Source organism: Mycteria americana, chromosome 3, assembly GCF_035582795.1.
Source record: "Mycteria americana isolate JAX WOST 10 ecotype Jacksonville Zoo and Gardens chromosome 3, USCA_MyAme_1.0, whole genome shotgun sequence".
Lineage (NCBI taxonomy): Eukaryota > Metazoa > Chordata > Aves > Ciconiiformes > Ciconiidae > Mycteria > Mycteria americana.
The window spans coordinates 121,379,157-121,390,454 of NC_134367.1; the positions used below are offsets into that span (position 1 = coordinate 121,379,157).

At 43.5% G+C, this 11,298-nt stretch overlaps 1 protein-coding gene across 3 annotated transcripts in view; it reads right to left on the minus strand.

Moving 5' to 3' along the window:
- The window catches only part of PELI1 (pellino E3 ubiquitin protein ligase 1), a 46,508-nt gene extending 35,819 nt beyond the window's left edge, over positions 1-10,689 (minus strand). The window contains exon 1 of one of the 3 annotated variants that reach the window (XM_075496828.1): positions 10,345-10,689. The gene's annotated coding sequence lies outside the window, so the exon portion shown is untranslated. The remainder of the gene's footprint in view (positions 1-10,344) is intronic. The other 2 variants (XM_075496825.1, XM_075496826.1) reach the window with 2 other exon arrangements.
- Between the last annotated feature and the right edge of the window lie 609 nt (positions 10,690-11,298).

The following is an 11,298-nucleotide window of genomic DNA, read 5'->3' on the forward strand; positions in this document are numbered from 1 at the left end:
TATTAAAGACAGGAGTTCACAAATAATGCAGTGTGCTGATTTAGCTTCTATAAATGGAGAGTTTGGCCACTGCAGAGACGTCTGATTTACAGCTCTCACTCACATAAACAGTCCCTAGCCACACAAATAAAGACTGTCAAGATCCTTCCCCAAATTCCTGCAGGGAAAAGAAATTAAAACGATAGCAGATTGGATGGAACAGCTCTAAGAAAAATCAGTAATGGTAGCTGTAAAATCTAAAATTGAAGTAAGCCTGTTTTTGATGCTTTCAGTACACACAGTACATTAAATTTGGCATAAGCCCAATGGAACATGAAGTACTTGTGGACAATGTCTGCCAAGAGCCAGAAATACAGCACTTAGTCTTTAAAGAACAAACAGAAAGCCTCAGACCATTTCTACTTTATGCATCTGAAAAAAATTAAATCAAGGTGATCTTTCTGAGGAAACATTTGTATTAAATCTAATTGGCATGCTTTGTGCAATACTGAATTGAGCATATGCCGATTGGCAGAGAATCAGTATTTGTCATTTTATAATCTGTTCCACTTGTGACAAAGGTTACAAACATCTGTTATACCTCCCCATATTCCAAATCACTGTGCTTTCCTCCTTAGCATCAGGCTTGTGTCTCAGACAAGTTCTGTACCCGGTCCTTGGTCATACTGACACGTACTTCTAAACATATGACACAGTGGAAGCAGAAGAAAGAAATGGGAAGCATGAACTCAGGGACCTCACGCTGCACTATTTTTTCATCCACCTTTACATTTGCTGGTACTTCATTCGTTTACATGCCTCAGAGCAGAGCAAGATTTGATTAGTAACTGAATACTAATTTGCTTCTCTGTAGCAGCCTCCAAACATTAGCAAATTAAGCATCAACACACCTGTGAGTTCCTTACCTTTATTAAAATAAGGACAAAAAAAAAAGAGGGACAAGCCTAACACCCACCCGGGGCCTTGGAGACATCATCCATCATCCCAGCACACAGGTTCCTCTCCTTCCGCACCTTCCATATGCTGAGCTCCTAGTTGGACAGGAGAGTAGAGTGCAATTCCAGCTCTGTTAGGTTTTCTGTTATTATACATGGGAGGGCTTACACATCCTCCCCCATATCTCCCAGAGATTCAGGAGGGAACATATCCCTCTTGTCTTTAAGGCCAGTCATGAAGTCCCGGCACAGAAGGATCACAGCCCGAGCCCTGCCTTGGGAAACTGGAGAGCAAGAGAAAACGAGGCAATGCTACACTTGATGTCTGCCCAGAGCGAGGCAAGGAGGCAAGAAGTTCTCATGCCATCTCACTCTACACATAAGCCAAGCACTATCTGGATCTTTAAAACTGTTATTTCTTGATGACTGAGGTTTTGAAATATTTAACAACAAATGGGCCAGATAAATCTGATTGTTATTCCTCATCAATAGCTGTAAAGTAAGAGCAGCAGGCCTACAATACTTGCTGTTGTGGACTCTAAGAGACTGAAAGACATCAGACACTTTCTACACATGCTTATTGACATGATAAATAAGCTCTTCACTTATCCCTGCAGCTGGTCCCTCTTGGGTTTAAGGTAAAGGTTAACTCTTCCCTCATCTTTTGGATCAGGCTCTTATCTCTGCTCCTGTTTAGACACTGTCAACTTAAACAAGCTCTTCCTCAAAGTTACAGTAAGTGAAAGATTGTAGGAAAAATGCTTGTAACACTTTCCCTCTAGAGGTAGGAGTTTCCCTTGCTGACTACGCGTATCTCACAGAACAGTGAAATACGAATAGTTAGTTAAATGAGAGAAAAAATTAAATAGCGTGTATATATTGGCATAGAAATTCAAAAGCAGTTGCTATATCTAAGTCACAAGTGGCTTATAAGTCCCCAGATTTTATTACAGCATCCTGGCCTTTCTCAGCCAGCAGCGAGGGGTACAAGGACCTACTCTATGTTCACCTCTGCCACTCCGAAAGCCTCAAAGCTACTGACTGTAAAAACACACACACGGGCAAGAAAAAAAATAAATGGATAAAAATAAAAGCTATTCATGCATTTATCTGTTTGCAAGATCAAGTTGAGTTCCTCAACTTCAGCAGGTGGCTGACCGCCTCAGCAGAATAACACATCACCTCTTTTAAAAAAAAAAAAACAAAAAAAAACCCAAAACAAAACAAAAAAAAAAAAGAAAAAACCACTCAGCTGCTACCCTCACCACAGTACACTCCAGCCCTCTGCAACAACCTTGAGTAGTTTACAGAACCCTTAACCAACAGTTCATGCTGCACCAAAAGGAAAAGCTCTACTGGAATGATATTTCACATCCACCACATACAGCACCAAATGAATGCTAAAACAATTGATGTGGGCTATGAGCAGCATAGTAATTAGCTTATTAAAAAAAACAAACAAAAAACCCCCCAAAGAACAAAGATCCAGTATGATGGATCTACCTACCACAGGAATCAAGAGGAGATGACTTCGACGAGAAAGTCATCTAAGCACAAAGGGGTGATCAACTGTCTTCAGACTAATATGCATTACAATATAATTCGTCTTAAACTTGGTCTGCTAATCGCAGGGTATGAAGTGCAGAGATATATATATATGGTTTTTTTATATATATGGTGTGTGTGTGTATATATATATATAAAACCATATATAATGGTTTAACTCTAAGAGGTGCAGGGACAGTAGATTGGAAGAGAAAAGCAGTCCTTATCTAAAGAGTCCAGCACTATCATCACAAATTTGCCTAAACATTATCACATGAGAAAAAGAACAAATGAAACACCTAAGAGCCTACTTTTGGGCCTTCTGATTCTCTGCACTACCCATCTGAAAAACCAAGAAAAATGTTTAAATCTTTTCCCTCTTGAGAAGAAGTTTTTACTGATTGCCCCCCATAAGTTTCAGGGAATTTGAGCTGGATCTCTCCCAGCTCTTTGCTGAAGGTACATTAAACAAATACCCACCTAACACACACAAAGAGTAGGTGTTGAAGTTAGTTGTTACCACGATGACTTGTTTTACAGTATGACTATTATCTTCTCCCCTCTAACTATTCAACTTCTAATCATCACTACTGATGTTAAATATATTTTAACATTACAATGCCAATTAAGCAGAACCTATATCCAATGCGAGAACAAGCTGGAAACATTTTCTGCATAAAAACAGAGATGGTCTTGGGCTTTAATTCATTATTTTAACGCAGAAAAAGAGGACAAAAGAATAAGTCACTTGAACATACCAAATCGTTAACAAGTGTACAGAAAGCGATGTTCCTCCTCCTCTCCAGCCAAGTTTACCAGCCTCATCTGTGTTGGCCATTCAATCCTAGATGGTGTCCTAATGCTAAGATTGGGCCACCCGCCACTCAAGCACAGAAGACAGATTATACTAGAGCATATCTAGTTTAAGGAAGCCATGCACAGACAGCCAGTGCACTCACACCAGTTGTGGGCATCATACAGCTTTTTGTGGCATTCCGAAAGTGGCATTCCTAAATCTGAAACTAAATTACCATCAAGGTTTGATTATGAAGATGGAAATAGCAGTACTGACTGAACAGTCCATAACTCTGGTTTCCCACACACAAATAGTCAGCAATTCTGGTTTCTTATACACAAGGAATTCTCCCAGTTTCTTTTAGAAGATATTGACATCATTAGTGGCATGTTAATTTTTCTTTCCTAAATTCAAAACAGAGCACTTGCCCAGCAGAAAGGAGCCAGATCCCCTACCTCAAACATTAGCGAAAGGTTGAGGCCTCTGTACTCTCTTTCATTGTAGAACAGAAGTTCAAAGTCATCTTCCGCTAGCCTTGAAATACAGCAGCAATCTAAATACAGCAACTCAAATACCTACATGCATTTATTTTCTTCCATGTTGAGCATTCCTGGGAGTATTTAAAGTGGCTCAGGGAAAAAGCAAATCAAAGCCAAACAAAGAAAAAATATATTAGTGGGAAATGGCGGAACTGACATATTTTTAGAATTAGCAGCTTATCCCAAGAGGTGCATTAGAGAAGGAAAATGAGCAACAAGTTCTTTAAAAGGAAGCAAATTACTTTACAGTAAGCCTCCATGTGTGATGCATTTTGCATTTTTTCCCCTAACCTCATACCAAATAAATAGTTCAGCTACATGGTATGACAAAAGAACCATTGCTTATTTTCCCAGTTGAACCTTGTGTTAAACCATGATTAAGGCAATATTTATTCTTCTAAAAATATTCTACTGAACTACAACTGCTTCAGGTAAGTGGAAAGGATATCAAGGTAGCATCAGACAAAAAAATCTCAGTATACATATTAACACTTAAGAGGAGCCTTGAGATTTCTTAGCAGGAATTCTTCAGGGACCACTTTTATCATTTAACATGAATAATTTGTCTTAGGACAAAGAAAATACAGATGAAGCACTCAAGGTTGTACAATTTTAAAATGAAGTCTTTACTATTTAATACTGCTCGACCATTAAAAGCAAAAGGAGCTGAGGGCAGGGAAAGCGGGCACTTTGGGGCAGATCTGTAACCATCAGAGGCATGATCTTAGCACAAGAAAAGGAACTACCACCGCATGAAACCCTAAGCCTAATTTTGCTACTAGTTTAATGTTGACTTACAGCATCCCATTGGACTTGATGGTTAAAGGGGCCATACGTGCAGTCTACATAGGCACACTAGTTCCCATACCCAAAACCCATGGTTCCACCTAGGTGCTGGACAGAAACATTTCAAGTTCAATCTAACCCAGAGATGCCAGTTCGGCTGCCCTGACCCAAAGAACAATTAAGACACTCGTGTTGTTGACCCAGGTTAAGGGGTTACTATCCTAGGGGACAAGCTGGCAGAATGGAGGGAGAAACTAACTCAACCACTCCTACTTTCCAGTTGCTCGCTACTCTGTTCGGATGAACTGTCAAGGAGGCCAGAGTGAGATGCTTGAATCCGATCACTAAGTTTGCTCTCACTATGCCTCCAGAAAACTCTTGCAGGCCTTGAGCTCCATCGATGCCAATGGCAAATCTTAACAGTCTTCTTAACAGAAAACAAATCAGTCCTTTCAAATTTGATCTCTATCCCCCACCTTGCCCATGAAGTAAGGAAAATGGGTATCCCAGCTCAGGAAAGAGTATTTTTAAGTGTTTGTAATGAAGCCCAAAGAGCTATATAGTTGCAGAAACATCGCATACTTGAAATACAAGCAGCTAAGTACATCCAGGCAGATGAACGAATTAGCAATGGAAGCAAAAATCCATTCACGGTGGTCTACTTAAAGATAACTTTGGATAGGCAGGGTTTTGTGTTTTTTCATTGTTTTTCTGGGTTTGGGGGTTTTGTTTGGGTTTTTTTTCCCATCTCCTCCTCAAGTCCTAGCTCAAATAAACTATCTCCCAAAGAATCTTACTCGACCAACTTGCTCCAATCCCGTATCTTGCAAGCATCTACAAAATACTTTTTTATATATCCCACTCACTCAAAACCTCAATCAATCCACAAAACAGCATTCCCTAGCGGCTATTCATATTATCAACTATCCTAATAATAATAAAAAAATATTCTGTAGATCACTTCTGATTTAAGTCCATTTAACTTCAGCTTTTTCCTACCCTCCTTGCTATTCATTTCTGTGCTACGCCATAGACTTGTCTACAACGCAGAGCCTCAGCCACTACAGCAAATGTTAACAGGACCACAAATGGAAATGTAGCGTTTAGTGACGAAAGCTTTTCTGCCAAAACTACCATGCTTATCTCCCTGAATACCAAATATGTAAACTAACAGGCTGACAAAAGCACTCCATCAGCAAAAGCTTGCCTACGCCTGGGACTTTGATTAACTTTTGTCAGTTAGATGGTGCAATTGCTCCCACCAACATATACATGCCCACCCTATCTAGTATAGCCAGACCAGCACCCCTCTGGCCCAAATACCTCTGTACTATTAAAAAACTTCACCCAACAGGAACACTTTTCCCCCTTCTAAGAACACATTTATACAATTAATCCGCTACAAGCAGTGTCGGCACAGAAAAACATCTGGTTGACATAGCTGTATAGCCAACATCAAGGGAGATCAAGAGCCTTTTGAGCCAGCATGACACAGATCCAGTCTTCTACAACATATTCTACTGGTGAACAAGGAAAGTATTGCAATATGAATGTGAATCAAACGAATCCTCTTCCCAACAGGGATATAATTATGGGGCCAAAGTAAGAGGTTTTGACTACTCCCACTCTGACAACTGCCATATACCTTCAATTAGGGCAGTAAAATTATAGGACACTCCCGATCCCGAAACCACAGCCAGAAACACAATGCAAGGTTCAGTCCACTCTGCTCTCGAGTACATGAGATTTGAGCCCAGAAACCAGCATTTATATAACTATGTACCATGGATGGCAGTCAAGTCACTATGATTGAATTCAGCAGCATGGATTAAGAAACAAGGTCAGCAGATTAACTTTTATTACCTATTGGTGAACTGAACTGTTCCTGCATGGCAGAGACCAGAGGATACCATCAGTCTTTAACCAAATGCTTCCACCCAGGTGCTGCATTCAGCCTGAATCAAACAAGCTGCCGACTAGTTCACACTTGAGCCCACATCCTGAAACAGCACCTTCACAGCATTTACACCTAGTATGCCAGCCAGGAGACATTGCCTGAGCAAGACTGGTATTGATGACCACCTACACCTACCTTCAGCACAGGGCACCAGCAGAGGACAACAGACTTTTCCTGTAGAGCCTGTAGTTTCCAGTCAACTATTTTACATCCATTCATGACTACAGGGTTATTCCAGAAAGGTCATTTTGAGCAGCTAGCAACATTTGGTGTTCCCAAGCACATGACAAGGGTCAGCAAAAGAAGTCCATGGCATAGGGCTCACCTAGGTAGCCAATAAGCTGTGCACTCACTCGTGCAAAGCATCGAAGCACCTCTTCCTATACCAAGTAATATCTTTTTCAAATCAATATAAATACAGGATACTTGGAAAAGAGCATATTCATAGTGCAAGGACGTAATTTTTCTGCAAATCAAGTTATTGTCAACAGTTTTCACTACTTTTAGGAGAAAGCAGCAACAGGGTAGAGCTTGCTTTTTTGTAGTTTAAGGATGATTTCTAGCATGCCAAAGAACTTTCTTTTTTAACCTGGAAGGCAGGTTTTTGAATACATCAATTCAAACATTTTAAACAAGAAACACAATTACTTGTGACTACTAATCACCATATCCACTGCAAAACATCAAGGCCACAAAAAACATGCCACGATGCTACCATATTGCTCCAGCCCACCTCCAGCCTCCCACTGGAGAACCTACAGCAGCACAAGAAGGAAATCCATCCCACGAGCTGCCCACGGCCTCCTGGGAGACACAGAACCACTTCAGCTTTGCCCAACTGACATGATTCACACCTCATGGGATCAGAACTAAATTGCCATTTTACCTTCTTCCCCATGAATCTTTCCATCCAGGTAGACTAACTGGGCCTGACTAAGGATGTAATATTAATTTCTGTAGAACCGGGGGACTACAGTAGGAGTACGAGATTTACTGGTGCATCCTGTTAACCAGTAGATTGAAAGGAAACAAAAACTAGATCAGATGGAAACACACTTATTTTTTTCCACTGAAACACTCTCAGCAGTATTTAGCAGTGCTCGACCTACTTCCTACACCATCTCCTTGCTGTCACTTCCTTTGACAGTTTGTCAGCACGCCTGTGAATCTGGAGACTAAGGAACGAACGCCTGGGAAGCAAGAGAGATGGACTTTTTCCTCTAGATGCCACCTACAGTCAAAATTTTTACGATCTAACAAGCAAGGCACATAGTGACCAGCTAGCAACAACTACCTCCAATTACTGGCATCCTGCAGAAATTCCTAATCAACTGTGTAATTTTGCTTACAAGTATGCACTTAAAGGTGACTTTGATTTCTCATGAAACACTCTCATTCTTCCTTTTTTAGCTCAGGGCATGGATTAGCATCTACAAACAGCTCTGGGTTTTCTGCTTTCCTGTATTCCAGCGTTCCTGTCTGAGAAGACATTTTATATCAAAATATACTTGTAATTAGTTCCTTCCGAATGAATAAGAGTTTTAAATACCACTGGCTCCAAGCAGATGATGCTCTATTTTGCATCTACAAACACACAGTCTCTAGCTATAAATCCTGAAGTGAAAGGATCCTGTTTTCCATGCCTAGTTTCTTAATAGAAACCAGTATTGATGCCAAAATACAAAACTGTCGTAGCAGACAGACTTTAAACTAATATCTAAGTTCTGCTTTAACTGAAATACTAGTAGTTACTCAAAATTTTAATTTCCAAGATGAACACTAGCGTGGTGACCTGCTGCATTGAGAAATACATTTCAGTGTTTAGTAAGAACAGAAGCATTCATTAGGAACACTTCACAAGACTATACTCAGCATAACATAGGTCCTCCTACAAGTTTAATTCATTTCAAATAGGAGACTTTTAAACTTAAGGTACCCAGTAGATGCCTATATACAACTAAAACGCATTCCTAAAGCTTCCTGCCTGGCCATTCATACGACTTCAAAAGGAGTTAGGACACTTATCTTACGCGGCACTAAAAAGGTCTAATTTTCCAACTACCAGTGCTCAATTTCCAAAAAACCAGGCTTTTTCTTGGGGGGAACAGGGGCAGGGAAGAGGAGAGGGGGAAGTGTCCTGTGCAGAAGTCTGAACTTTGGCACTATATTACTCACTCCAAAATTGTCAGCCTAAAACATTACAAAGCCACACGGACCACACGACAACACATGCAAACGAAAATCTGGGTAGCCTGTTCAGCTGAAGCTTTCATCTCCACTAACCTACCGGTGCCTTTCAGCATAAAAAGCGACAGAAGGTGTACCATCAACAGGTCATCTGGCTGCTTCTTGGTAAGAAAAAATATGAAAAGCTGCTGAACAGAAACCGGAAACAGCCTTTTTTGCCCAGGTCTCTCCCCACCCCCCACACGCGTTCAAAATGGAAAAAATAAACCCATCGTCCTTCGGATGCAAAACTGCCAGCTAGCTCTCCCTAGCTGAAATGCTTTGTAATATTACTCGCCAAGTAGCATGCTTGCAAGGCAGAGGAGTCCCCAGCAAAAACAAATGGGTGGCCTTTAAAAGGTAAGGCCAGAAACATGAGCATTACAGCTAGACTGCTTTTTGCTTGCATGTATTCTAGAAGCTGCATTTTGCAGAGGTGAAATAGCTGCAGTTTTTGAGGGGGTAGTTAAAACAAAAACAAAGGAAAAAAAGAAAAAAGCTTTCAGTATAAAAATAAAACAATTGCTTTAAAATATCGTTATCCCTTTTAAGAAGCAAAATAATTATTCAGCTGAAAACACAACCGCTGTTCCTCTCCCCTGCCTTTTAAAAATCTTCTCCATGGCTGTTAACAGGCAGAAACGTCCCCCTGCCATCATCTCCTCCTGAAACCACATTATTTAACTATGTGGGGAAAAAAAAAAAAGTGAAAAGAAAAACCCGACAAAGTTGCGCTGGATGGCAGGCTGCTCACAAAAGAGCCAAGGCTGAGGATACGGGAGAGAAACCTTGCAACCCCCCAAGAAGCTTAAAATTAAAAAGACACAACTTATCTACCGGCTATCTGGATTCTTCCAGAGTAAAACAACATCAAATTTGGAAGAGCTGGGGGAAGGGGGGGGGGGGGGAGGCAGCAAGCTTGCCCACCGAGATTTTGCAGGTTAACACCAGCAAAACAAAATCCCCCTTTGTTTTGTTTTCACCCGCCTGCCTGCTGCTCCCATTCAACGCTCCGGCACAGGGGACTGCGATAAATGGAGCCTGGACTTCAGCGGGACTCTTTCCTCCCCGAAAAAAAAAAAATATATAACACCACCGCCAAAAAAACTTATTCCCCGAATTCAACAAAACCTCGGAGTCCAAATACTGCACGACTTTTTTTTCTTTTTTTTTTTTTTATTAAAGTGATGTTCTTCCCGAGGGCAGGCGGCTCGGCGAGCCGCTCCATGACAAAGAGCCTCCCCAGCACATCCAGCCCCGGAGCGGGGCTCGGCCAACTCTGGGTGGGTGGGAAGCAAAAAAGAAAAAACCAAAAAAACCAAACCACAACAAACTCCCCAAACCCCCGGAAAAAAAAAATAAATACAGAATTCTTTAAAAAACAGCAACAAAAAGGCAGCCCTGCGGAGGCGCAGCACAAAGCGCGCAGGGCGGCGGGGGAAGGGGGGTGAGGGGGGGTAACAGCCCGAGCAAGCGGGCAGCCCCCGGGTAGGCCCCCAGCCCGCTCCCCCCTCGCGATACGGGCGCGCGGATGGGGCTCTGTCGCGACAGGCGCGATACTCACCCCAGGGAGGAAGGAAGCAGGCGGAAGAGGCACCCCGCGCCGGCAGTCGCAACTCCCCGAGGCGGCGGGGGCAGGCCGGGAGCGGGGGGAAGGGGCAGCCTCGGTCTCCGTCCCCGTCTCCTCACGGCCCCACGGCGGGAGAATAGCCCCGGCTGGGCCAGAGGGGAAGAAGCCTCCGCAGCGTTCCCCCCCGCCCCCGCGGGCTCCGGCGGGCCGGCGCTGCGAGCGACAGGCCGGGAAGCAGCGGCAGCAGCTGCCGAGAAGGGGCCGGAGAGAACAACCCCGATCGACGCCGGCTCCGCCGCCCTCACAACGGCCTACCTCCGCCGCTCCGCTCCGCCTCGCCTTCCCTCACCTCATCCGCGCCACCCGCCCTCTGCCTCGGCGGCCGCCGCGCGCTCGCGCACCCCACCGGCGGGGGCGGGGCGAGGAGGGGACGGGGCGCCGCGCCTCGCGTGGCCCCACCCCTGCCCCGCGGCATGACGGGACCTGTAGTGCCGCCCGCTTGCCCCGCCCGCGGGGAGCTCTGCCGTGTGCACGGACCTGCATGGGTGCGGGTCTGTATGCATGTACTTTTATACACATATAATATATGTGTGTGTATGTATGGATATATCACAGAATCACAGAATCGTATAGGTTGGAAAAGACCTTTAAGATCATCGAGTCCAACCGTAAACCTAACACGACCAAGTCCACCACTGCACCGTGTCCCTAAGCACCTCATCCAAACGTCTTTTAAATACCTCCAGGGATGGCGACTCAACCACTTCCCTGGGCAGCCTGTTCCAATGCTGGACAACCCTTTCAGTGAAGTAAAATTTCCCAATATCCAGTCTAAACCTCCCCTGGCGCAACTTGAGGCCATTTCCTCTCCTCCTATCACTTGTTACCTGGGAGAAGAGACCGACCCCCACCTCTCTACAACCTCCTTTCAGGCAGTTGTAGAG